The 25376-nt window shown below is 40.6% G+C and overlaps 18 non-coding genes across 18 annotated transcripts; 8 read left to right on the top strand and 10 right to left on the bottom strand.

Annotated features, from left to right (window-relative positions):
- The first annotated feature begins 2513 nt into the window (after positions 1 to 2513).
- LOC137594679 (U6 spliceosomal RNA) lies at positions 2514 to 2619 on the top strand. Its single transcript, XR_011035332.1, has one exon. It is a non-coding gene; the product is annotated as a U6 spliceosomal RNA (small nuclear RNA).
- Positions 2620 to 2920: 301 nt separating this feature from the next.
- Positions 2921 to 3026, bottom strand: LOC137594678 (U6 spliceosomal RNA). Its single transcript, XR_011035331.1, has one exon. It is a non-coding gene; the product is annotated as a U6 spliceosomal RNA (small nuclear RNA).
- Positions 3027 to 4020: 994 nt separating this feature from the next.
- LOC137594624 (U6 spliceosomal RNA) lies at positions 4021 to 4126 on the top strand. Its single transcript, XR_011035283.1, has one exon. It is a non-coding gene; the product is annotated as a U6 spliceosomal RNA (small nuclear RNA).
- Positions 4127 to 5320: 1194 nt separating this feature from the next.
- Positions 5321 to 5426, bottom strand: LOC137594623 (U6 spliceosomal RNA). Its single transcript, XR_011035282.1, has one exon. It is a non-coding gene; the product is annotated as a U6 spliceosomal RNA (small nuclear RNA).
- A 994-nt stretch (positions 5427 to 6420) lies between these two features.
- On the top strand, positions 6421 to 6526 carry LOC137594697 (U6 spliceosomal RNA). Its single transcript, XR_011035349.1, has one exon. It is a non-coding gene; the product is annotated as a U6 spliceosomal RNA (small nuclear RNA).
- A 991-nt stretch (positions 6527 to 7517) lies between these two features.
- Positions 7518 to 7623, bottom strand: LOC137594677 (U6 spliceosomal RNA). The gene has a single exon (XR_011035330.1). It is a non-coding gene; the product is annotated as a U6 spliceosomal RNA (small nuclear RNA).
- A 994-nt stretch (positions 7624 to 8617) lies between these two features.
- Positions 8618 to 8723, top strand: LOC137594696 (U6 spliceosomal RNA). Its single transcript, XR_011035348.1, has one exon. It is a non-coding gene; the product is annotated as a U6 spliceosomal RNA (small nuclear RNA).
- Positions 8724 to 9917: 1194 nt separating this feature from the next.
- LOC137594669 (U6 spliceosomal RNA) lies at positions 9918 to 10023 on the bottom strand. The gene has a single exon (XR_011035323.1). It is a non-coding gene; the product is annotated as a U6 spliceosomal RNA (small nuclear RNA).
- A 994-nt stretch (positions 10024 to 11017) lies between these two features.
- LOC137594695 (U6 spliceosomal RNA) lies at positions 11018 to 11123 on the top strand. The gene has a single exon (XR_011035347.1). It is a non-coding gene; the product is annotated as a U6 spliceosomal RNA (small nuclear RNA).
- Positions 11124 to 11800: 677 nt separating this feature from the next.
- LOC137594694 (U6 spliceosomal RNA) lies at positions 11801 to 11906 on the bottom strand. Its single transcript, XR_011035346.1, has one exon. It is a non-coding gene; the product is annotated as a U6 spliceosomal RNA (small nuclear RNA).
- A 2640-nt stretch (positions 11907 to 14546) lies between these two features.
- On the bottom strand, positions 14547 to 14652 carry LOC137594676 (U6 spliceosomal RNA). The gene has a single exon (XR_011035329.1). It is a non-coding gene; the product is annotated as a U6 spliceosomal RNA (small nuclear RNA).
- A 994-nt stretch (positions 14653 to 15646) lies between these two features.
- LOC137594693 (U6 spliceosomal RNA) lies at positions 15647 to 15752 on the top strand. Its single transcript, XR_011035345.1, has one exon. It is a non-coding gene; the product is annotated as a U6 spliceosomal RNA (small nuclear RNA).
- A 677-nt stretch (positions 15753 to 16429) lies between these two features.
- On the bottom strand, positions 16430 to 16535 carry LOC137594691 (U6 spliceosomal RNA). Its single transcript, XR_011035343.1, has one exon. It is a non-coding gene; the product is annotated as a U6 spliceosomal RNA (small nuclear RNA).
- Positions 16536 to 19111: 2576 nt separating this feature from the next.
- On the bottom strand, positions 19112 to 19217 carry LOC137594675 (U6 spliceosomal RNA). The gene has a single exon (XR_011035328.1). It is a non-coding gene; the product is annotated as a U6 spliceosomal RNA (small nuclear RNA).
- A 1815-nt stretch (positions 19218 to 21032) lies between these two features.
- LOC137594667 (U6 spliceosomal RNA) lies at positions 21033 to 21138 on the bottom strand. Its single transcript, XR_011035321.1, has one exon. It is a non-coding gene; the product is annotated as a U6 spliceosomal RNA (small nuclear RNA).
- Positions 21139 to 22132: 994 nt separating this feature from the next.
- On the top strand, positions 22133 to 22238 carry LOC137594673 (U6 spliceosomal RNA). Its single transcript, XR_011035327.1, has one exon. It is a non-coding gene; the product is annotated as a U6 spliceosomal RNA (small nuclear RNA).
- Positions 22239 to 23265: 1027 nt separating this feature from the next.
- Positions 23266 to 23371, bottom strand: LOC137594672 (U6 spliceosomal RNA). Its single transcript, XR_011035326.1, has one exon. It is a non-coding gene; the product is annotated as a U6 spliceosomal RNA (small nuclear RNA).
- A 994-nt stretch (positions 23372 to 24365) lies between these two features.
- Positions 24366 to 24471, top strand: LOC137594689 (U6 spliceosomal RNA). Its single transcript, XR_011035342.1, has one exon. It is a non-coding gene; the product is annotated as a U6 spliceosomal RNA (small nuclear RNA).
- The last annotated feature ends 905 nt before the right edge of the window (positions 24472 to 25376 follow it).

Raw genomic sequence — 25376 nt, 5'->3', positions numbered from 1 at the left:
TTTTTAGGTTGTGTTCTATTTCCTTCTCGGTGGCTGGATCGTCTAACCGTTGATGTTTCACACACACACACACACACACACACACACACACACACACACACACACACACACACACACACACACACACACACAAACACACACACACGGGACAGAGTTACAACAGATGACAAACAGCGTGGAGTGTTCTTACACCATCATCCATTATCTCTCACCTGCCCCCCCCCCCCCCCCCCGGGGCAGTAATGTGGAGGGAAGGGAGGGGGGGGCAGAGGGTTAAAGAGAAAAGATTTTAATAAACACACTTTGGTTTTTTGGTGAAAACTAAATTTTTGATGTTGTATAAACAAATCATTAACGGTTTTATTTTTCAATGTGATTTCGATTTTAGCACCTTTGATACAAATAGGACTGTATTCTATATGATAAAGTTTATGCATTGATTTAATATCAATAGTTGATGTGCACAGATATTGATCTATTGATCATAACAATCAGTTGTTCAGTGCAGCGCATCAGGAAACAAAGAACACAACAAAGACTCACAATGAAAGTTCACCAGAGTCACGACACGATGACCCTCGGGTGACGTCAAAGAATGCACGCAGTGATGTCACAGGATGCACGCGGTGATGTCACAGGATGCACGCGGTGATGTCACAGGATGCACGCGGTGATGTCACAGGATGCACGCGGTGATGTCACAGGATGCACGTGCGTTCAGAACCACTTCTGCTGCGTCTGCACGGCCCTTCGTGGTTCATTTGAAGGAGGTTAAAACAGCCAGACAGACAAACAGGAGGAGGAGGAAGAGACGAGTGAACGAGCGTCTCCCCCGATGAGACCCGTTACGTAACTCCTAACTCATAATGAGCGTTCTAAAAATGGAGCAGCGATCGTTTGCACCAACGAGGAAGAAAAAGAAACGCGTGTTTCTGTTCAGCTGGACAACAAGGACGGATGTCGGTGACACGGAACAAGCGAGATGATGGAGAACATCCAGTTCACTCTGTGTTTTTATTTAAACGTCAACTGTTTCCTCTGTGAGAAAAACACCTGGAATGACACCCCCACGTTAAAAAAGCTGCTACTTCCGCAAGACACGATGAAGTGTCAGGAGCGCTGGCTGATGGGAAGAGAAGAATCTTCTCCAGAGGTCGGGACGGTGAGGAACTGTCGGCGGAGCCGCGAACACTTTCCTCAAATAGACCATTTAAAATAGAACAGTGTGACATTATTCTGCTTTTTTCTATGTAAAGAGAACTTCCTGCTTCCTGTCTGGGCGGGGCTTACAGGTTCCACACACATGTCTCTGAAAGTTATCATGATGGGTCCTTAACTTCCTGTTTCCTTTGCTTCCCTTTCCTGGGCAGGTATGGTGCGTTCAGGTACCAGTTGAGATTGTCGGTGAGGTGAACCCAGTAGGTCCTGATGGACGGGAGTGACCTTTGACCCCAGGAGACTTTATGACACAGGTCACACTTTGAAGGGTTAACACTGCAGGAAGAAGCTTTTAAAGGGAACAGTTTGAAGCTGCGTGACGCTAACACGTCGCACACAACCCAAACCGCTGCAGAACGTCATTCAATATTGATCGTTGGCCGATGACACGCTATCATACTTCACCCAGCTTCCATTATTCATGCTCACCCTGAAAACACTAAAACGTCTCGTCGTCGCATCGTTGAGTCGAATCGGCGAGCGAAACGTTTATCCGCGCAGAGCGTCCGCTCGAGTTACATCGATGAACGTAGGCCTCAAATTTCAAGTCGGGAAAAAAGATGATGTCACAGTGGTGTCATCAGGAGAGACGTGAAGCGTGACGGAGGTTTCAACCGGAGTTGTTGTGCGTCTCTAAAATTATGTTAAATTAGTTTAAATTTCAGAATGGGACGCCCCGCCCCTCTTGCTCCTCTTAAACGACCTGATGTGAATGATGAAGACTCTCCTGATGCAGTTTCATCCTTTAAAGCTCGACCTCCGTTTGTCTCCATGTAGTTTCGTCACGTTCCTCTAGCGCCACCTAGTGGAGCGGTGCTGTCAGCGCACCATATGAGTTTATCACATCACCTCATGTTGATTTTTTTAAAGCTACATTTTCAATAATTATTTCATCATTTCCATAGTACTGTAAGAGTTTTTGAGTTATGCAGTCAGCTTGTCTATTATTATTGAAAGGTATCATGTCCATTTAGTTTTGTTGGTCAAACTGTTGTATTGAGTTTAAAACTGAGTAAGCCCATTTAGAGGCATAACATTAACAATGATTATAATCATATAATATTACAAATCAACATTTTGTGTTTTAAATTGAAATTAAAAGTGAAAATTTTGTGTATCACATTATTCATGGGGGGTTTTTTTTGTCATAAAGTTGTTATTTAAAGAACCAGTTCAATTGGTCGTGAACACAGTCACCTTGAAATCTTCTCATCGCTCCTGAAATGTCCAACCCTGAGTGAAGGAGTGTTTCAGGAGAGGTGCTATAAATACAGGATGGTGATGACTCCACCACTGTATTACTTCGGTAATACATATACTAAAATTGGAACGATACAGAGAAGATTAGCATGGCCCCTGCGCAAGGATGACACGCAAATTCGTGAAGCGTTCCACATTTTGGAAAAAATATTGTCTTCCTTGAATAAAAGCACCGGTATCTAGTCTGCATTTACCACACCACAGGGTAAAAAAAGATGACACGTTGTCAAAAATCACTTTAATTGACCTTGTTCAAACCAAATAACAAAATTTGAAGCTTTCATTAGTTGGGTGTTCTCATTATCAACGTTACATCCATATTCAGGACATACCAAGAGCCCCAAACATGCAACATATCCCGCGGTCTTTTTTTTACCCTGTGGTGTGGTAAGTGACGACTAGATGCCGGTGCTTTAGTTCAATGAAGACAATATTTTTTTTCCAAAATGTGGAACGCTTCACGAATTTGCGTGTCATCCTTGCGCAGGGGCCATGCTAATCTTCTCTGTATCGTTCCAATTTTAGTATATGTATTACCGAAGTAATACAGTGGTGGACTCATCACCATCCTGTATTTATAGCACCTCTCCTGAAACACTCCTTCACTCAGGGTTGGACATTTCAGGAGCGATGAGAAGATTTCAAGGTGACTGTGTTCACCTCCCTCTGACAGCTCCTGAACGCACCAGAGCCCCAACACATATTCCACAGAGCTGAAGGTAAAACGCGTCTCTGTTGGAGAGAAAGATAGTACCCCTAAAATAATATCGATATCCAGTAACGTTTTAGAGGAAGTTAAACAACCAATCACCGATCGATTGCGAGTGATTGTAAGATCCAATGATAGCCTGCTTCTGTGATGACAAAAGTGGATGTATTTGGCAACACAGAATTTAAAATTTTACAAATGTAGAAGGAATTATGACAGCTGTTATTACGAATTATCCTAACTTGAAGTTTTCATTGTCTAGTGTCGTTTGAATTACTAAATTCCGACGCGTCAGCTGCGTCCCTGAAGCCCTCCTGTTTAGCGGTCACACAGCGACACTCAGTGGCAGATTTGTGGAACTACAACAAATCGGTTCGATCCATATTCGCTTCCTGGTCTGTCATTCAGTCCGACTATTTTTGTTTTCTGATAGAAACAAACAGCAAATTTCTGACAAGTGAAAGAACCATAATTGGTCAGAGGTTCATTACTGGAGGATCAAGTGTTGAATAAATACTGGAAAGTTTAATAAAACGTAAAATAACATCCGAGTTTACAAGAATACGAAAACTAAACGTAAACTCAAGTGACAGACAGGAAATCGAAATCAGCCATTCTCTATTTCTGTCCTTTTATCACCTTTTAACATATTGAACGCGTGTTTTCAGCTCTGTGGAATATGTGTTGGGGCTCTGGTGCGTTCAGGAGCTGTCAGAGGGAGGTGAACACAGTCACCTTGAAATCTTCTCATCGCTCCTGAAATGTCCAACCCTGAGTGAAGGAGTGTTTCAGGAGAGGTGCTATAAATACAGGATGGTGATGACTCCACCACTGTGTTACTTCGGTAATACATATACTAAAATTGGAACGATACAGAGAAGATTAGCATGGCCCCTGCGCAAGGATGACACGCAAATTCGTGAAGCGTTCCACATTTTGGAAAAAATATTGTCTTCCTTGAATAAAAGCACCGGTATCTAGTCTGCATTTACCACACCACAGGGTAAAAAAAGATGACACGTTGTCAAAAATCACTTTAATTGACCTTGTTCAAACCAAATAACAAAATTTGAAGCTTTCATTAGTTGGGTGTTCTCATTATCAACGTTACATCCATATTCAGGACATACCAAGAGCCCCAAACATGCAACATATCCCGCGGTCTTTTTTTTACCCTGTGGTGGGGTAAGTGACGACTAGATGCCGGTGCTTTAGTTCAATGAAGACAATATTTTTTCCCCAACATCCTCGTTTCATAATCCAGTCCTGTGTCTCAGGAACTAGGCTGTGAGGCGAGGAGGCAAGGAGAGGAGTCAAGGAAGCACAGCACATGTTGAGAAATGGGACCAGAATTCATTGGGTAAAGGATTTCTTCCTCGCCCTCCGGTGGCCACGCAGATGTACTGCAGCTTCTGGATGCATTAATAACCACTGCAGTGATTCACGATTCTTTATTACTTCTCATCAAAGTTCCACAACTTCTGCACCAAAACATTCTTTGACTTTAGAGTAGAGTCGTTACACAGCACTTCCTCCATACAGGCAGAGGTTCCGTGACTTTAGTTATTTCAGAAATTAATGACATCACGACCCTTATTCACTTTAACATTGTTTTATAAACAGAAAGCACATTTTCTCAGCACAAATGTAGAACTAAACAAAACCCATTTCTTCTGTACAGTTTATCACACTTGTATAAGTAACAAATATCGATTCTTGTTGTGTTTTTCAGGCCCACAATGACCATAAAAGTCTCATTTCTTTGCAGGCGATTACATTTCTGAACATCTTCCCACTGGAATGCACAGAGTTCAAGGTTTTGTGCTTTCGATGTCCTCATCAGGACCAACGAGGCATTTCTCAACGTTTGAGCTCTTCGGAACTCATCTTACACCGGCTTTGTAACAACCTCTCAAATAATTTAATGCAGAGTGGCTCCAATTAAAAAAAACACAACTAAATTAAATAAAAAGGAGCACCAGCTGTCGGTCTTAGGCTCTTCCTGTGAAGTTTAAGTGACACAATGTCAATTAAAGTGATTTTTGACAACGTGTCATCTTTTTTTACCCTGTGGTGTGGTAAGTGCAGACTAGATACCGGTGCTTTTATTCAACGAAGACAATATTTTTTTTCCAAAATGTGGAACGCTTCACGAATTTGCGTGTCATCCTTGCGCAGGGGCCATGCTAATCTTCTCTGTATCGTTCCAATTTTAGTATATGTATTACCGAAGTAACACAGTGGTGGAGTCATCACCATCCTGTATTTATAGCACCTCTCCTGAAACACTCCTTCACTCAGGGTTGGACATTTCAGGAGCGATGAGAAGATTTCAAGGTGACTGTGTTCACCTCCCTCTGACAGCTCCTGAACGCACCAGAGCCCCAACACATATTCCACAGAGCTGAAGGTAAAACGCGTCTCTGTTGGAGAGAAAGATAGTACCCCTAAAATAATATCGATATCCAGTAACGTTTTAGAGGAAGTTAAACAACCAATCACCGATCGATTGCGAGTGATTGTAAGATCCAATGATAGCCTGCTTCTGTGATGACAAAAGTGGATGTATTTGGCAACACAGAATTTAAAATTTTACAAATGTAGAAGGAATTATGACAGCTGTTATTACGAATTATCCTAACTTGAAGTTTTCATTGTCTAGTGTCGTTTGAATTACTAAATTCCGACGCGTCAGCTGCGTCCCTGAAGCCCTCTTGTTTAGCGGTCACACAGCGACACTCAGTGGCAGATTTGTGGAACTACAACAAATCGGTTCGATCCACATTCGCTTCCTGGTCTGTCATTCAGTCCGACTATTTTTGTTTTCTGATAGAAACAAACAGCAAATTTCTGACAAGTGAAAGAACCATAATTGGTCAGAGGTTCATTACTGGAGGATCAAGTGTTGAATAAATACTGGAAAGTTTTATAAAACGTAAAATAACATCCGGGTTTACAAGAATGCGAAAACTAAACGTAAACTCAAGTGACAGACAAGAAATCGAAATCAGCCATTCTCTATTTCTGTCCTTTTATCACCTTTTAACATCTTGAACGCGTGTTTTCAGCTCTGTGGAATATGTGTTGGGGCTCTGGTGCGTTCAGGAGCTGTCAGAGGGAGGTGAACACAGTCACCCTGAAATCTTCTCATCGCTCCTGAAATGTCCAACCCTGAGTGAAGGAGTGTTTCAGGAGAGGTGCTATAAATACAGGATGGTGATGACTCCACCACTGTGTTACTTCGGTAATACATATACTAAAATTGGAACGATACAGAGAAGATTAGCATGGCCCCTGCGCAAGGATGACACGCAAATTCGTGAAGCGTTCCACATTTTGGAAAAACATTGTCTTTATTGAATGACCTTTTATTGAAAGGTTTTATTTTACTGACCTTTTATTGAACCTCTGCCTGTATGGAGGAAGTGCTGTGTAACGACTCTACTCTAAAGTCAAAGAATGTTTTGGTGCAGAAGTTGTGGAACTTTGATGAAAAGTAATAAAGAATCGTGAATCACTGCAGTGGTTATTAATGCATCCAGAAGCTGCAGTACATCTGCGTGGCCACCGGAGGGCGAGGAAGAAATCCTTTACCCAATGAATTCTGGTCCCATTTCTCAACATGTGCTGTGCTTCCTTGACTCCTCTCCTTGCCTCCTCGCCTCACAGCCTAGTTCCTGAGACACAGGACTGGATTATGAAACTAGGATGTTGAAAAGTGAATAAATGAAAGGCAGGGGGAGAAAAAACTTTTGTAACCCAGTCATTAGATTAAAAATCTTTTTCTGTTTTCACTCGTTGTTAAATTGTGTGTATGTGTACAGAAATAGAGATGATCGTTTGACTACAGTAAATCTATTGAATCACTTTAATCGCTAAAATTAAGTTTTTTTTCCTGCCTTTCATTTTTTCACTTCTGGATGCATTAATAACCACTGCAGTGATTCACGATTCTTTATTACTTTTCATCAAAGTTCCACAACTTCTGCACCAAAACAGTCTTTGACTTTAGAGTAGAGTCGTTACACAGCACTTCCTCCATACAGGCAGAGGTTCCGTGACTTTAGTTATTTCAGAAATTAATAACATCACGACCCTTATTCACTTTAACATTGTTGTATGAACAGAAAGCACATTTTCTCAGCACAAATGTAGAACTACACAAAACCCATTTCTTCTGTACATTTTATCACACTTGTAGTTTTAAGTTTAAGTGACACAATGTCAATTAAAGTGATTTTTAACAACATGCCATCTTTTTTTACCCTGTGGTGTGGTAAGTGCAGACTAGATGCCGGTGCTTTTATTCAACGAAGACAATATTTTTTTCCAAAATGTGGAACGCTTCACGAATTTGCGTGTCATCCTTGCGCAGGGGCCATGCTAATCTTCTCTGTATCGTTCCAATTTTAGTATATGTATTACCGAAGTAATACAGTGGTGGAGTCATCACCATCCTGTATTTATAGCACCTCTCCTGAAACACTCCTTCACTCAGGGTTGGACATTTCAGGAGCGATGAGAAGATTTCAAGGTGACTGTGTTCACCTCCCTCTGACAGCTCCTGAACGCACCAGAGCCCCAACACATATTCCACAGAGCTGAAAACACGCGTTCAAGATGTTAAAAGGTGATAAAAGGACAGAAATAGAGAATGGCTGATTTCGATTTCCTGTCTGTCACTTGAGTTTACGTTTAGTTTTCGTATTCTTGTAAACCCGGATGTTATTTTACGTTTTATAAAACTTTCCAGTATTTATTCAACACTTGATCCTCCAGTAATGAACCTCTGACCAATTATGGTTCTTTCACTTGTCAGAAATTTGCTGTTTGTTTCTATCAGAAAACAAAAATAGTCGGACTGAATGACAGACCAGGAAGTGAATATGGATCGAACCGATTTGTTGTAGTTCCACAAATCTGCCACTGAGTGTCGCTGTGTGACCGCTAAACAGGAGGGCTTCAGGGACGCAGCTGACGCGTCGGAATTCAGAAACTCAAGCGACACGAGACAATGACAACTTCAAGTTAGGATAATTCGTAATAACAGCTGTCATAATTCCTTCTACACTTGTAAAATTTTCAATTCTGTGTTGCCAAAAACATCCACTTTTTTCATCACAGAAACAGGCTATCATTGAATTTTACAATCACTCACAATTGATCGGTGATTGGTTGTTTAACTTCCTCTAAAATGTTACTGGATATCGATATTATTTTAGGGGTACTATCTTTCTCTCCAACAGAGACGCGTTTTACCTTCAGTTCTGTGGAATATGTGTTGGGGCTCTGGTGCGTTCAGGAGCTGTCAGAGGGAGGTGAACACAGTCACCTTGAAATCTTCTCATCGCTCCTGAAATGTCCAACCCTGAGTGAAGGAGTGTTTCAGGAGAGGTGCTATAAATACAGGATGGTGATGACTCCACCACTGTGTTACTTCGGTAATACATATACTAAAATTGGAACGATACAGAGAAGATTAGCATGGCCCCTGCGCAAGGATGACACGCAAATTCGTGAAGCGTTCCACATTTTGGAAAAAAAATATTGTCTTCGTTGAATAAAAGCACCGGTATCTAGTCTGCATTTACCACACCACAGGGTAAAAAAAGACGACACGTTGTCAAGAATCACTTTAATTGACCTTGTTCAAACCAAATCGCAAAATTTGAAGCTTTCATTAGTTGGGTGTTCTCATTATCAACGTTACATCCATATTCAGGACATACCAAGAGCCCCAAACATGCAACATATCCCGCGGTCTTTTTTTACCCTGTGGTGTGGTAAATGCAGAGTCGATACCGGTGCTTTAGTTCAATGAAGACAATATTTTTTCCCCAACATCCTAGTTTCATAATCCAGTCCTGTGTCTCAGGAACTAGGCTGTGAGGCGAGGAGGCAAGGAGAGGAGTCAAGGAAGCACAGCACATGTTGAGAAATGGGACCAGAATTCATTGGGTAAAGGATTTCTTCCTCGCCCTCCGGTGGCCACGCAGATGTACTGCAGCTTCTGGATGCATTAATAACCACTGCAGTGATTCACGATTCTTTAGTACTTTTCATCAAAGTTCCACAACTTCTGCACCAAAACATTCTTTGACTTTAGAGTAGAGTCGTTACACAGCACTTCCTCCATACAGGCAGAGGTTCCGTGACTTTAGTTATTTCAGAAATTAATAACATCACGACCCTTATTCACGTTAACATTGTTGTATGAACAGAAAGCACATTTTCTCAGCACAAATCTAGAACTAAACAAAACCCATTTCTTCTGTACAGTTTATCACACTTCTATAAGTAACAAATATCGATTCTTGTTGTGTTTTTCAGGCCCACAATGACCATAAAAGTCTCATTTCTTTGCAGGCGATTACATTTCTGAACATCTTCCCGCTGGAATGAACAGAGTTCAAAGTTTTGTGCTTTCGATGTCCTCATCAGGACCAACGAGGCATTTCTCAACGTTTGAGCTCTTCGGAACTCATCTTACACCGGCTTTGGAACAACCTCTCAAATAATTTAATGCAGAGTGGCTCCAATTAAAAAAACACAACTAAATTAAATAAAAAGGAGCACCAGCTGTCGGTCTTAGGCTCTTCCTGTGAAGTTTAAGTGACACAATGTCAATTAAAGTGATTTTTAACAACATGCCATCTTTTTTTACCCTGTGGTGTGGTAAATGCAGACTAGATACCGGTGCTTTTATTCAAGGAAGACAATATTGTTTTCGAAAAATGTGGAACGCTTCACGAATTTGCGTGTCATCCTTGCGCAGGGGCCATGCTAATCTTCTCTGTATCGTTCCAATTTTAGTATATGTATTACCGAAGTAACACAGTGGTGGAGTCATCACCATCCTGTATTTATAGCACCTCTCCTGAAACACTCCTTCACTCAGGGTTGGACATTTCAGGAGCGATGAGAAGATTTCAGGGTGACTGTGTTCACCTCCCTCTGACAGCTCCTGAACGCACCAGAGCCCCAACACATATTCCACAGAGCTGAAGGTAAAACGCGTCTCTGTTGGAGAGAAAGATAGTACCCCTAAAATAATATCGATATCCAGTAACATTTTAGAGGAAGGTAAACAACCAATCACCGATCGATTGCGAGTGATTGTAAGATCAAATGATAGCCTGTTTCTGTGATGAAAAAAGTGGATGTATTTGGAAACACAGAATTTAAAATTTTACAAATGTAGAAGGAATTACGACAGCTGTTATTACGAATTATCCTAACTTGAAGTTTTCATTGTCTAGTGTCGTTTGAATTACTAAATTCCGACGCGTCAGCTGCGTCCCTGAAGCCCTCTTGTTTAGCGGTCACACAGCGACACTCAGTGGCAGATTTGTGGAACTACAACAAATCGGTTCGATCCATATTCGCTTCCTGGTCTGTCATTCAGTCCGACTATTTTTGTTTTCTGATAGAAACAAACAGCAAATTTCTGACAAGTGAAAGAACCATAATTGGTCAGAGGTTCATTACTGGAGGATCAAGTGTTGAATAAATACTGGAAAGTTTTATAAAACGTAAAATAACATCCGGGTTTACAAGAATACGAAAACTAAACGTAAACTCAAGTGACAGACAAGAAATCAAAATCAGCCATTCTCTATTTCTGTCCTTTTATCACCTTTTAACATCTTGAACGCGTGTTTTCAGCTCTGTGGAATATGTGTTGGGGCTCTGGTGCGTTCAGGAGCTGTCAGAGGGAGGTGAACACAGTCACCCTGAAATCTTCTCATCGCTCCTGAAATGTCCAACCCTGAGTGAAGGAGTGTTTCAGGAGAGGTGCTATAAATACAGGATGGTGATGACTCCACCACTGTGTTACTTCGGTAATACATATACTAAAATTGGAACGATACAGAGAAGATTAGCATGGCCCCTGCGCAAGGATGACACGCAAATTCGTGAAGCGTTCCACATTTTGGAAAAAAATATTGTCTTCATTGAATAAAAGCACCGGTATCTAGTCTGCATTTACCACACCACAGGGTAAAAAAAGACGACACGTTGTCAAAAATCACTTTAATTGACCTTGTTCAAAACCAAATTACAAAATTTGAAGCTTTCATTAGTTGGGTGTTCTCATTATCAACGTTACATCCATATTCAGGACATACCAAGAGCCCCAAACATGCAACATATCCCGCGGTCTTTTTTTACCCTGTGGTGTGGTAAGTGTCGACTAGATGCCGGTGCTTTAGTTCAATGAAGACAATATTTTTTCCCCAACATCCTAGTTTCATAATCCAGTCCTGTGTCTCAGGAACTAGGCTGTGAGGCGAGGAGGCAAGGAGAGGAGTCAAGGAAGCACAGCACATGTTGAGAAATGGGACCAGAATTCATTGGGTAAAGGATTTCTTCCTCGCCCTCCGGTGGCCACGCAGATGTACTGCAGCTTCTGGATGCATTAATAACCACTGCAGTGATTCACGATTCTTTATTACTTTTCATCAAAGTTCCACAACTTCTGCACCAAAACATTCTTTGACTTTAGAGTAGAGTCGTTACACAGCACTTCCTCCATACAGGCAGAGGTTCAATAAAAGGTCAGTAAAATAAAACCTTTCAATAAAAGGTTATTCAATAAAGACAATGTTTTTCCAAAATGTGGAACGCTTCACGAATTTGCGTGTCATCCTTGCGCAGGGGCCATGCTAATCTTCTCTGTATCGTTCCAATTTTAGTATATGTATTACCGAAGTAACACAGTGGTGGAGTCATCACCATCCTGTATTTATAGCACCTCTCCTGAAACACTCCTTCACTCAGGGTTGGACATTTCAGGAGCGATGAGAAGATTTCAGGGTGACTGTGTTCACCTCCCTCTGACAGCTCCTGAACGCACCAGAGCCCCAACACATATTCCACAGAGCTGAAAACACGCGTTCAAGATGTTAAAAGGTGATAAAAGGACAGACAGACAGACAGACAGACAGACAGACAGACAGACAGACAGACAGACAGACAGACAGACAGACAGACAGACAGACAGACAGACAGACAGACAGACAGATATAGAGAATGATTCATTTCCATTTCCTGTCTGTCACTTGAGTTTACATTTAGTTTTAATATTCCTGTAAACCTGGATGTTATTTTGCGTTTAATAAAACTTTCCAGTATGTGTCCAGAAAAGCGCTAAATAAATCTGATCCATTATTATTATTATTATTATTATTATTATTATTATTATTATTATTATTATTATTATTATTATTATTATTATTATTATTATTATTATTATTATTATTATTATTCAACGCTTGAACATCCAGTAATGAACCCCTGACCGATTATGGTTCTTTCATTTGTCGTGTTTATTAACTTTTTCTTTTCTTTTCACGTTCCTCTTCAACATGCTCTTCAATGATTGGTCTGGACATGGTCTCGAACCCGGTCTGCTCTGCATCAGCCAATGGTCGTTCGCAGCTATGTCCCGCCTCTCAGTCTTTTGTCCAATAGGAGAGCCGGATTTGTGAACAGGTTTCAGCCTTTCGTCTCGTAGCGTTTCCCTTCACTGTCAGACAAGAGAAATGAGTTGAGTTTAACTGTAAAAATGACGAAATTGTCCTTGGATATAAGTAGAAATAATGTCAGAAACAATATCTCATGTTTGAAGTAACTCAAATGAACTTAACGGGGACGTTTGGCGAATCTGGACGCCACAAATAAAATTTGATTGATTGATTGCTTGCTTACTGGCTTGCTTGCTTGCTTGATTGATTGATTGATTGATTGACTGTTGCACTACTGTAAGTGACGACAATATGACGCTTCTTAATGAAAATACAGTACAAGAAAATACCTTAAACACTGCTGTTGTACAAAATGTCAAACATTAAGATATGAAATTTCCTGTCTGTTGATTAGAATTTAAACTTGTACGAGTGTAGAAGGAATGAAGAGTGCTGTTATTACGAATTATTATAACTTTATAATTTTATTGTCTCGTGTCGTTTGAATTACTAAATTCCGACGCGTCAGCTGCGTCCCTGAAGCCCTCTTATTTAGCGGTCACACAGCGACGCTCAGTGGCAGATTTGTGGAACTACAACAAATCGGTTCGATCCATTCTCGCTTCCTGGTCTGTCATTCAGTCCGACTATTTTTGTTTTCTGATGGAAATAAACAGTAAATATCTGTGTGTAGTTTATGATAAACACTTGACGTGAATCCCGCTGGGATACGATGCATTTTGGGGGCTCTTGGCGTGTCCTGGATATGGATGTAACGTTGATAATGAGAACACCCAATTAATTAAAGCTCCAAATTTCGTTGTTTGGATTGAACAATGTCAATTAAAGTGATGCAGTAGATTTACTGTAGTCAAAGGATAATCTCTATTTCTGTACACATACACACAATTTAACAATGAGTGAAAACGGAATAAGACTTTAAATCTAATGATTTGGTTACAAAAGCTTTTTTTCCTGCCTTTTATTCTTTCAATTTTCAACATCCTAGTTTCATATCCAGTCCTGTGTCTCAGGAACTAGGCTGTGAGGCGAGGAGGCAAGGAGAGGAGTCAAGGAAGCACAGCACATGTTGAGAAATGGGACAAGAATTCATTGGGTAAAGGATTTCTTCCTCGCCCTCCGGTGGCCACGCAGATGTACTGCAGCTTCTGGATGCATTAATAACCACTGCAGTGATTCACGATTCTTTAGTACTTTTCATCAAAGTTCCACAACTTCTGCACCAAAACATTCTTTGACTTTAGAGTAGAGTCGTTACACAGCACTTCCTCCATACAGGCAGAGGTTCCGTGACTTTAGTTATTTCAGAAATTAATAACATCACGACCCTTATTCACTTTAACCTTGTTGTATAAACAGAAAGCACATTTTCTCAGCACAAATGTAGAACTACACAAAACCCATTTCTTCTGTACATTTTATCACACTTGTATAAGTAACAAATATCGATTCTTGTTGTGTTTTTCAGGCCCACAATGACCATAAAAGTCTCATTTCTTTGCAGGCGATTACATTTCTGAACATCTTCCCGCTGGAATGAACAGAGTTCAAGGTTTTGTGCTTTCGATGTCCTCATCAGGACCAACGAGGCATTTCTCAACGTTTGAGCTCTTCGGAACTCATCTTACACCGGCTTTGTAACAACCTGTCAAATAATTTAATGCAGAGTGGCTCCAATTTAAAAAACAACAACACTAAATTAAATAAAAAGGAGCACCAGCTGTCGGTCTTAGGCTCTTCCTGTGAAGTTTAAGTGACACAATGTCAATTAAAGTGATTTTTGACAACGTGCCATCTTTTTTTACCCTGTGGTGTGGTAAATGCAGACTACATACCGGTGCTTTTATTCAACGAAGACAATATTTTTTTTCCAAAATGTGGAACGCTTCACGAATTTGCGTGTCATCCTTGCGCAGGGGCCATGCTAATCTTCTCTGTATCGTTCCAATTTTAGTATATGTATTACCGAAGTAATACAGTGGTGGAGTCATCACCATCCTGTATTTATAGCACCTCTCCTGAAACACTCCTTCACTCAGGGTTGGACATTTCAGGAGCGATGAGAAGATTTCAGGGTGACTGTGTTCACCTCCCTCTGACAGCTCCTGAACGCACCAGAGCCCCAACACATATTCCACAGAGCTGAAAACACGCGTTCAAGATGTTAAAAGGTGATAAAAGGACAGAAATAGAGAATGCCTGATTTCGATTTCCTGTCTGTCACTTGAGTTGACGTTTAGTTTTCGTATTCTTGGAAACCTGGATGTTATTTTACGTGTTATAAAACTTTCCAGTATTTATTCAACACTTGATCCTCCAGTAATGAACCTCTGACCAATTATGGTTCTTTCACTTGTCAGAAATTTGCTGTTTGTTTCTATCAGAAAACAAAAATAGTCGGACTGAATGACAGACCAGGAAGCGAATATAGATCGAACCGATTTGTTGTAGTTCCACAAATCTGCCACTGAGTGTCGCTGTGTGACCGCTCAACAAGAGGGCTTCAGGGACGCAGCTGACGCGTCGGAATTCAGAAACTCAAACGACACGAGACAATGAAAACTTCAAGTTAGGATAATTCGTAATAACAGCTGTCGTAATTCCTTCTACACTTCTAAAATTTTAAATTCTGTGTTGCCAAAAACATCCACTTTTTTCATCACAGAAACAGGCTATCATTGGATCTTACAATCACTCGCAATCGATCGGTGATTGGTTGTTTACCTTCCTCTAAAATGTTACTGGATATCGATATTATTTTAGGGGTACTATCTTTCTCTCCAACAGAGACGCGTTTTACCTTCAGCTCTGTGGAATATGTGTTGGGGCTCTGGTGCGTTCAGGAGCTGTCAGAGGGAGGTGAACACAGTCACCTTGAAATCTTCTCATCGCTCCTGAAATGTCCAACCCTGAGTGAAGGAGTGTTTCAGGAGAGGTGCTATAAATACAGGATGGTGATGACTCCACCACTGTGTTACTTCGGTAATACATATACTAAAATTGGAACGATACAGAGAAGATTAGCATGGCCCCTGCGCAAGGATGACACGCAAATTCGTGAAGCGTTCCACATTTTGGAAAAAAATATTGTCTTCATTGAATAAAAGCACCGGTATCTAGTCTGCATTTACCACACCACAGGGTAAAAAAAGACGACACGTTGTCAAAAATCACTTTAATTGACCTTGTTCAAAACCAAATTACAAAATTTGAAGCTTTCATTAGTTGGGTGTTCTCATTATCAACGTTACATCCATATTCAGGACATACCAAGAGCCCCAAACATGCAACATATCCCGCGGTCTTTTTTTACCCTGTGGTGTGGTAAGTGTCGACTAGATGCCGGTGCTTTAGTTCAATGAAGACAATATTTTTTCCCCAACATCCTAGTTTCATAATCCAGTCCTGTGTCTCAGGAACTAGGCTGTGAGGCGAGGAGGCAAGGAGAGGAGTCAAGGAAGCACAGCACATGTTGAGAAATGGGACCAGAATTCATTGGGTAAAGGATTTCTTCCTCGCCCTCCGGTGGCCACGCAGATGTACTGCAGCTTCTGGATGCATTAATAACCACTGCAGTGATTCACGATTCTTTATTACTTTTCATCAAAGTTCCACAACTTCTGCACCAAAACATTCTTTGACTTTAGAGTAGAGTCGTTACACAGCACTTCCTCCATACAGGCAGAGGTTCAATAAAAGGTCAGTAAAATAAAACCTTTCAATAAAAGGTTATTCAATAAAGACAATGTTTTTCCAAAATGTGGAACGCTTCACGAATTTGCGTGTCATCCTTGCGCAGGGGCCATGCTAATCTTCTCTGTATCGTTCCAATTTTAGTATATGTATTACCGAAGTAACACAGTGGTGGAGTCATCACCATCCTGTATTTATAGCACCTCTCCTGAAACACTCCTTCACTCAGGGTTGGACATTTCAGGAGCGATGAGAAGATTTCAGGGTGACTGTGTTCACCTCCCTCTGACAGCTCCTGAACGCACCAGAGCCCCAACACATATTCCACAGAGCTGAAAACACGCGTTCAAGATGTTAAAAGGTGATAAAAGGACAGACAGACAGACAGACAGACAGACAGACAGACAGACAGACAGACAGACAGACAGACAGACAGACAGATATAGAGAATGATTCATTTCCATTTCCTGTCTGTCACTTGAGTTTACATTTAGTTTTAATATTCCTGTAAACCTGGATGTTATTTTGCGTTTAATAAAACTTTCCAGTATGTGTCCAGAAAAGCGCTAAATAAATCTGATCCATTATTATTATTATTATTATTATTATTATTATTATTATTATTATTATTATTATTATTATTATTATTATTATTATTCAACGCTTGAACATCCAGTAATGAACCCCTGACCGATTATGGTTCTTTCATTTGTCGTGTTTATTAACTTTTTCTTTTCTTTTCACGTTCCTCTTCAACATGCTCTTCAATGATTGGTCTGGACATGGTCTCGAACCCGGTCTGCTCTGCATCAGCCAATGGTCGTTCGCAGCTATGTCCCGCCTCTCAGTCTTTTGTCCAATAGGAGAGCCGGATTTGTGAACAGGTTTCAGCCTTTCGTCTCGTAGCGTTTCCCTTCACTGTCAGTCAAGAGAAATGAGTTGAGTTTAACTGTAAAAATGACGAAATTGTCCTTGGATATAAGTAGAAATAATGTCAGAAACAATATCTCATGTTTGAAGTAACTCAAATGAACTTAACGGGGACGTTTGGCGAATCTGGACGCCACAAATAAAATTTGATTGATTGATTGCTTGCTTACTGGCTTGCTTGCTTGCTTGATTGATTGATTGATTGATTGACTGTTGCACTACTGTAAGTGACGACAATATGACGCTTCTTAATGAAAATACAGTACAAGAAAATACCTTAAACACTGCTGTTGTACAAAATGTCAAACATTAAGATATGAAATTTCCTGTCTGTTGATTAGAATTTAAACTTGTACGAGTGTAGAAGGAATGAAGAGTGCTGTTATTACGAATTATTATAACTTTATAATTTTATTGTCTCGTGTCGTTTGAATTACTAAATTCCGACGCGTCAGCTGCGTCCCTGAAGCCCTCTTATTTAGCGGTCACACAGCGACGCTCAGTGGCAGATTTGTGGAACTACAACAAATCGGTTCGATCCATTCTCGCTTCCTGGTCTGTCATTCAGTCCGACTATTTTTGTTTTCTGATGGAAATAAACAGTAAATATCTGTGTGTAGTTTATGATAAACACTTGACGTGAATCCCGCTGGGATACGATGCATTTTCGGGGCTCTTGGTGTGTCCTGGATATGGATGTAACGTTGATAATGAGAACACCCAATTAATTAAAGCTCCAAATTTCGTTGTTTGGATTGAACAATGTCAATTAAAGTGATGCAGTAGATTTACTGTAGTCAAAGGATAATCTCTATTTCTGTACACATACACACAATTTAACAATGAGTGAAAACGGAATAAGACTTTAAATCTAATGATTTGGTTACAAAAGCTTTTTTTCCTGCCTTTTATTCTTTCAATTTTCAACATCCTAGTTTCATATCCAGTCCTGTGTCTCAGGAACTAGGCTGTGAGGCGAGGAGGCAAGGAGAGGAGTCAAGGAAGCACAGCACATGTTGAGAAATGGGACAAGAATTCATTGGGTAAAGGATTTCTTCCTCGCCCTCCGGTGGCCACGCAGATGTACTGCAGCTTCTGGATGCATTAATAACCACTGCAGTGATTCACGATTCTTTAGTACTTTTCATCAAAGTTCCACAACTTCTGCACCAAAACATTCTTTGACTTTAGAGTAGAGTCGTTACACAGCACTTCCTCCATACAGGCAGAGGTTCCGTGACTTTAGTTATTTCAGAAATTAATAACATCACGACCCTTATTCACTTTAACATTGTTGTATAAACAGAAAGCACATTTTCTCAGCACAAATGTAGAACTACACAAAACCCATTTCTTCTGTACATTTTATCACACTTGTATAAGTAACAAATATCGATTCTTGTTGTGTTTTTCAGGCCCACAATGACCATAAAAGTCTCATTTCTTTGCAGGCGATTACATTTCTGAACATCTTCCCGCTGGAATGAACAGAGTTCAAGGTTTTGTGCTTTCGATGTCCTCATCAGGACCAACGAGGCATTTCTCAACGTTTGAGCTCTTCGGAACTCATCTTACACCGGCTTTGTAACAACCTGTCAAATAATTTAATGCAGAGTGGCTCCAATATTTAAAAAAAACTAAATTAAATAAAAAGGAGCACCAGCTGTCGGTCTTAGGCTCTTCCTGTGAAGTTTAAGTGACACAATGTCAATTAAAGTGATTTTTGACACTGGCCATCTTTTTTTACCCTGTGGTGTGGTAAATGCAGACTACATACCGGTGCTTTTATTCAACGAAGACAATATTTTTTTTCCAAAATGTGGAACGCTTCACGAATTTGCGTGTCATCCTTGCGCAGGGGCCATGCTAATCTTCTCTGTATCGTTCCAATTTTAGTATATGTATTACCGAAGTAATACAGTGGTGGAGTCATCACCATCCTGTATTTATAGCACCTCTCCTGAAACGCTCCTTCACTCAGGGTTGGACATTTCAGGAGCGATGAGAAGATTTCAGGGTGACTGTGTTCACCTCCCTCTGACAGCTCCTGAACGCACCAGAGCCCCAACACATATTCCACAGAGCTGAAGGTAAAACGCGTCTCTGTTGGAGAGAAAGATAGTATCCCTAAAATAATATCGATATCCAGTAACATTTTAGAGGAAGGTAAACAACCAATCACCGATCGATTGCGAGTGATTGTAAGATCCAATGATAGCCTGTTTCTGTGATGAAAAAAGTGGATGTTTTTGGCAACACAGAATTTAAAATTTTACAAGTGTAGAAGGAATTACGACAGCTGTTATTACGAATTATCCTAACTTGAAGTTTTCATTGTCTCGTGTCGTTTGAATAACTAAATTCCGACGCGTCAGCTGCGTCCCTGAAGCCCTCCTGTTCAGCGGTCACACAGCGACACTCAGTGGCGGATTTGTGGAACTACAACAAATCGGTTCGATCCATTCTCGCTTCCTGGTCTGTCATTCAGTCCGACTATTTTTGTTTTCTGATGGAAATAAACAGTAAATATCTGTGTGTAGTTTATGATAAACACTTGACGTGAATCCCGCTGGGATACGATGCATTTTGGGGGCTCTTGGTGTGTCCTGGATATGGATGTAACGTTGATAATGAGAACACCCAATTAATTAAAGCTCCAAATTTCGTTGTTTGGATTGAACAATGTCAATTAAAGTGATGCAGTAGATTTACTGTAGTCAAAGGATAATCTCTATTTCTGTACACATACACACAATTTAACAATGAGTGAAAACGGAATAAGACTTTAAATCTAATGATTTGGTTACAAAAGCTTTTTTTCCTGCCTTTTATTCTTTCAATTTTCAACATCCTAGTTTCATATCCAGTCCTGTGTCTCAGGAACTAGGCTGTGAGGCGAGGAGGCAAGGAGAGGAGTCAAGGAAGCACAGCACATGTTGAGAAATGGGACAAGAATTCATTGGGTAAAGGATTTCTTCCTCGCCCTCCGGTGGCCACGCAGATGTACTGCAGCTTCTGAATGCATTAATAACCACTGCAGTGATTCACGATTCTTTAGTACTTTTCATCAAAGTTCCACAACTTCTGCACCAAAACATTCTTTGACTTTAGAGTAGAGTCGTTACACAGCACTTCCTCCATACAGGCAGAGGTTCCGTGACTTTAGTTATTTCAGAAATTAATAACATCACGACCCTTATTCACTTTAACATTGTTGTATAAACAGAAAGCACATTTTCTCAGCACAAATGTAGAACTACACAAAACCCATTTCTTCTGTACATTTTATCACACTTGTATAAGTAACAAATATCGATTCTTGTTGTGTTTTTCAGGCCCACAATGACCATAAAAGTCTCATTTCTTTGCAGGCGATTACATTTCTGAACATCTTCCCGCTGGAATGAACAGAGTTCAAGGTTTTGTGCTTTCGATGTCCTCATCAGGACCAACGAGGCATTTCTCAACGTTTGAGCTCTTCGGAACTCATCTTACACCGGCTTTGTAACAACCTCTCAAATAATTTAATGCAGAGTGGCTCCAATATTTAAAAAAAACTAAATTAAATAAAAAGGAGCACCAGCTGTCGGTCTTAGGCTCTTCCTGTGAAGTTTAAGTGACACAATGTCAATTAAAGTGATTTTTGACAACGTGTCATCTTTTTTTACCCTGTGGTGTGGTAAATGCAGACTAGATACCGGTGCTTTTATTCAAGGAAGACAATATTTTTTTCCAAAAATGTGGAACGCTTCACGAATTTGCGTGTCATCCTTGCGCAGGGGCCATGCTAATCTTCTCTGTATCGTTCCAATTTTAGTATATGTATTACCGAAGTAATACAGTGGTGGAGTCATCACCATCCTGTATTTATAGCACCTCTCCTGAAACGCTCCTTCACTCAGGGTTGGACATTTCAGGAGCGATGAGAAGATTTCAGGGTGACTGTGTTCACCTCCCTCTGACAGCTCCTGAACGCACCAGAGCCCCAACACATATTCCACAGAGCTGAAGGTAAAACGCGTCTCTGTTGGAGAGAAAGATAGTATCCCTAAAATAATATCGATATCCAGTAACATTTTAGAGGAAGGTAAACAACCAATCACCGATCGATTGCGAGTGATTGTAAGATCCAATGATAGCCTGTTTCTGTGATGAAAAAAGTGGATGTTTTTGGCAACACAGAATTTAAAATTTTACAAGTGTAGAAGGAATTACGACAGCTGTTATTACGAATTATCCTAACTTGAAGTTTTCATTGTCTCGTGTCGTTTGAATAACTAAATTCCGACGCGTCAGCTGCGTCCCTGAAGCCCTCCTGTTCAGCGGTCACACAGCGACACTCAGTGGCGGATTTGTGGAACTACAACAAATCGGTTCGATCCATATTCGCTTCCTGGTCTGTCATTCAGTCCGACTATTTTTGTTTTCTGATGGAAACAAACAGCAAATTTCTGACAAGTGAAAGAACCATAATTGGTCAAAGGTTCATTACTGGAGGATCAAGTGTTGAATAAATACTGGAAAGTTTTATAAAACGTAAAATAACATCCGGGTTTACAAGAATACGAAAACTAAACGTAAACTCAAGTGACAGACAGGAAATCGAAATCAGGCATTCTCTATTTCTGTCCTTTTATCACCTTTTAACATATTGAACGCGTGTTTTCAGCTCTGTGGAATATGTGTTGGGGCTCTGGTGCGTTCAGGAGCTGTCAGAGGGAGGTGAACACAGTCACCCTGAAATCTTCTCATCGCTCCTGAAATGTCCAACCCTGAGTGAAGGAGTGTTTCAGGAGAGGTGCTATAAATACAGGATGGTGATGACTCCACCACTGTATTACTTCGGTAATACATATACTAAAATTGGAACGATACAGAGAAGATTAGCATGGCCCCTGCGCAAGGATGACACGCAAATTCGTGAAGCGTTCCACATTTTGGAAAAAAATATTGTCTTCCTTGAATAAAAGCGCCGGGATCTAGTCTGCATTTACCACACCACAGGGTAAAACAAAGACTAGATGTCGACTAGATGCCAGTGCTGTAGTTCAATGAAGACAATATTTTTTCCCCAACATCCTAGTTTCATAATCCAGTCCTGTGTCTCAGGAACTAGGCTGTGAGGCGAGGAGGCAAGGAGAGGAGTCAAGGAAGCACAGCACATGTTGAGAAATGGGACCAGAATTCATTGGGTAAAGGATTTCTTCCTCGCCCTCCGGTGGCCACGCAGATGTACTGCAGCTTCTGGATGCATTAATAACCACTGCAGTGATTCACGATTCTTTATTACTTTTCATCAAAGTTCCACAACTTCTGCACCAAAACATTCTTTGACTTTAGAGTAGAGTCGTTACACAGCACTTCCTCCATACAGGCAGAGGTTCCGTGACTTTAGTTATTTCAGAAATTAATAACATCAGGACCCTTATTCACTTTAACATTGTTGTATGAACAGAAAGCACATTTTCTCAGCACAAATGTAGAACTAAACAAAACCCATTTCTTCTGTACAGTTTATCACACTTGTATAAGTAACAAATATCGATTCTTGTTGTGTTTTTCAGGCCCACAATGACCATAAAAGTCTCATTTCTTTGCAGGCGATTACATTTCTGAACATCTTCCCGCTGGAATGCACAGAGTTCAAGGTTTTGTGCTTTCGATGTCCTCATCAGGACCAACGAGGCATTTCTCAACGTTTGAGCTCTTCGGAACTCATCTTACACCGGCTTTGTAACAACCTGTCAAATAATTTAATGCAGAGTGGCTCCAATTTAAAAAACAACAACACTAAATTAAATAAAAAGGAGCACCAGCTGTCGGTCTTAGGCTCTTCCTGTGAAGTTTAAGTGACACAATGTCAATTAAAGTGATTTTTGACAACGTGCCATCTTTTTTTACCCTGTGGTGTGGTAAATGCAGACTACATACCGGTGCTTTTATTCAACGAAGACAATATTTTTTTTCCAAAATGTGGAACGCTTCACGAATTTGCGTGTCATCCTTGCGCAGGGGCCATGCTAATCTTCTCTGTATCGTTCCAATTTTAGTATATGTATTACCGAAGTAATACAGTGGTGGAGTCATCACCATCCTGTATTTATAGCACCTCTCCTGAAACACTCCTTCACTCAGGGTTGGACATTTCAGGAGCGATGAGAAGATTTCAGGGTGACTGTGTTCACCTCCCTCTGACAGCTCCTGAACGCACCAGAGCCCCAACACATATTCCACAGAGCTGAAAACACGCGTTCAAGATGTTAAAAGGTGATAAAAGGACAGAAATAGAGAATGCCTGATTTCGATTTCCTGTCTGTCACTTGAGTTGACGTTTAGTTTTCGTATTCTTGGAAACCTGGATGTTATTTTACGTGTTATAAAACTTTCCAGTATTTATTCAACACTTGATCCTCCAGTAATGAACCTCTGACCAATTATGGTTCTTTCACTTGTCAGAAATTTGCTGTTTGTTTCTATCAGAAAACAAAAATAGTCGGACTGAATGACAGACCAGGAAGCGAATATAGATCGAACCGATTTGTTGTAGTTCCACAAATCTGCCACTGAGTGTCGCTGTGTGACCGCTCAACAAGAGGGCTTCAGGGACGCAGCTGACGCGTCGGAATTCAGAAACTCAAACGACACGAGACAATGAAAACTTCAAGTTAGGATAATTCGTAATAACAGCTGTCGTAATTCCTTCTACACTTCTAAAATTTTAAATTCTGTGTTGCCAAAAACATCCACTTTTTTCATCACAGAAACAGGCTATCATTGGATCTTACAATCACTCGCAATCGATCGGTGATTGGTTGTTTACCTTCCTCTAAAATGTTACTGGATATCGATATTATTTTAGGGGTACTATCTTTCTCTCCAACAGAGACGCGTTTTACCTTCAGCTCTGTGGAATATGTGTTGGGGCTCTGGTGCGTTCAGGAGCTGTCAGAGGGAGGTGAACACAGTCACCTTGAAATCTTCTCATCGCTCCTGAAATGTCCAACCCTGAGTGAAGGAGTGTTTCAGGAGAGGTGCTATAAATACAGGATGGTGATGACTCCACCACTGTGTTACTTCGGTAATACATATACTAAAATTGGAACGATACAGAGAAGATTAGCATGGCCCCTGCGCAAGGATGACACGCAAATTCGTGAAGCGTTCCACATTTTGGAAAAAAATATTGTCTTCATTGAATTCATCGAATGAACTTTCACTGAAGGGTCGTGATATCATTTATTTCTGAAATAACTAAAGTCACGGAACCTCTGCCTGTATGGAGGAAGTGCTGTGTAACGACTCTACTCTAAAGTCAAAGAATGTTTTGGTGCAGAAGTTGTGGAACTTTGATGAAAAGTACTAAAGAATCGTGAATCACTGCAGTGGTTATTAATGCATCCAGAAGCTGCAGTACATCTGCGTGGCCACCGGAGGGCGAGGAAGAAATCCTTTACCCAATGAATTCTGGTCCCATTTCTCAACATGTGCTGTGCTTCCTTGACTCCTCTCCTTGCCTCCTCGCCTCACAGCCTAGTTCCTGAGACACAGGACTGGATTATAAAACTAGGATGTTGAAATGAATGAAGTGAATAAATGAAAGGCAGGAAAAAAACTTTTGTAACCCAGTCATTACATTTTAAATCTTATTCCTTTTTCACTCATTGTTAAGTTGTGTGTATGTGTACAGAAATAGAGATTATCCTTTGACTACAGTAAATCTACTGCATCACTTTAATTGACATTGTTCAATCCAAACAACGAAATTTGGAGCTTTCATTAATTGGGTGTTCTCATTATCAACGTTACATCCATATCCAGGACACGCCAAGAGCCCCCAAAATGCATCGTATCCCAGCGGGATTCACGTCAAGTGTTTATCATAAACTACACACAGATATTTACTGTTTATTTCCATCAGAAAACAAAAATAGTCGGACTGAATGACAGACCAGGAAGCGAAAGTGGATCGAACCGATTTGTTGTAGTTCCACAAATCTGCCACTGAGTGTCGCTGTGTGACCGCTAAACAAGAGGGCTTCAGGGACGCAGCTGACGCGTCGGAATTCAGTAACTCAAGC

Source organism: Antennarius striatus, chromosome 4 (genome assembly GCF_040054535.1).
Source record: "Antennarius striatus isolate MH-2024 chromosome 4, ASM4005453v1, whole genome shotgun sequence".
Taxonomy (NCBI): Eukaryota; Metazoa; Chordata; class Actinopteri; order Lophiiformes; family Antennariidae; genus Antennarius; species Antennarius striatus.
This window is presented reverse-complemented; position numbering and strand designations above follow the sequence as displayed.